We start from the raw sequence: 1,446 nt of genomic DNA on the forward strand, positions 1-1,446 counted from the left end.
ACCCATAAAAACACACCACAGGATACATATTAAATCAGTAATTTTAAATTAATTCAGTAACATATTAAATAGGAAAATTGTTGTCTATGTATCACAATATTGTAAAACCATGTCATTTGAAACTGTTGTTTAGAAACGTTCATAATTGGAGCACCAAAAGTCATTTAGTAGCAAATGGGAGAACAACAGAGGAAGGGCAGTCATGATAGTTTGACTCCGTTTTGTGTTCTACCCCATTGACCAGGCAAAGAATTAATTAAGCTTGAAAAATCAGCCACGCCACATTTATGGAACTGGCTGCATTTCTCAAGAAACAGCAAATGCACATGGCAAATCCCATGAAGTCTTACTGCCTGTGTTGTAATCCATCAATGTTTTGGGTAATAGTTTGAGCATGAAAGGTCTTCTTACAGGTTTGGTATGATTTGAGCATCTTTAAGTGATCTACTTAGACCCCAGGTATCTTTTGTACTTCTGCTTGCCCCCAATTCTCCTGTAATTGCTGAAGTATCTAAAGCAGCCGGTAGGAGGTTCATACCTCTATGGTCTTCTGCAGATGTAACTTTATTTAATTGGAGGTAATCATTTTATGTGACTTGCCCAGGGTCACACAGCCAGTAAGTATCTAAGACTGGATTTGAATTCAGGTCTTCCTGATTCCAGGGCCACTCTCTGTATCCACTGTGCCACGTAGCTGCTTCTGCAGATGTAACTTTCGAATGGCTTAAGACAACTTATTACCTGGGAGGGCATATCCTGCTTGGTCAGCTAATATGTTAGGAGTGACCCCTTCATGCATCCCGCATGCCAAAGTCCAGCCAAACTGGTCATTACACATGGCACTCCTTATTCCGTCTCTGTCTTTGCAGCTACCTGCCTTGCCCTCCCTGGAATGTACCCCTCCATTTTGGCCTTCTAGAATCCCTAAATATCATCGAACCTTAGCCTAAGAACCAACTTCTACATGAAGCTATACCTGACTCCTTAGCCAGCTAGCTAGCTCCTTCTCCTCAATTTAGCTTGTTATTTATTTTGCATACACCTTGTATATATTTTGCACATATCTTTGTTATTTTTACTGGAATGCTTCCCAAATTTGCATGTCATTCTTGCTGAGGGGCCATACTAATCTTCTCTGTATCATTCCAATTTTAGTGTATGTGCTGCCAAAGTAAGCATGTGTATATATCTTGTACATACTTGTAGGTGTATATATCATTCTCCTAATAGAGTATGTTTTGCACATCACCGCCCCACCTGTAGCCCTCACACACATAGTAGGTACTTATTATTGAGTGAATAAATGAATGAACCAAATCCTTCCAAAGTGAGAACAGTGGGTGGAACTCCTTGAGGGAAGGGATGATTTCATTTTTGTCTCTGTATATGGAGGTTCCTGACACATAAAAATTGATTAATAAATGTTTGTTGATTGATATCGATATA

At 39.5% G+C, this 1,446-nt stretch overlaps 1 non-coding gene across 1 annotated transcript; it reads right to left on the bottom strand.

Annotated features, from left to right (window-relative positions):
- Positions 1 to 1,072: 1,072 nt before the first annotated feature.
- LOC114028304 lies at positions 1,073 to 1,179 on the bottom strand. The gene has a single exon (XR_003567349.1). It is a non-coding gene; the product is annotated as a U6 spliceosomal RNA (small nuclear RNA).
- Positions 1,180 to 1,446: the final 267 nt, after the last annotated feature.

This window comes from Vombatus ursinus, unplaced genomic scaffold, assembly GCF_900497805.2.
Source record: "Vombatus ursinus unplaced genomic scaffold, bare-nosed wombat genome assembly UNPS02014874.1, whole genome shotgun sequence".
Classification (NCBI taxonomy): Eukaryota; Metazoa; Chordata; class Mammalia; order Diprotodontia; family Vombatidae; genus Vombatus; species Vombatus ursinus.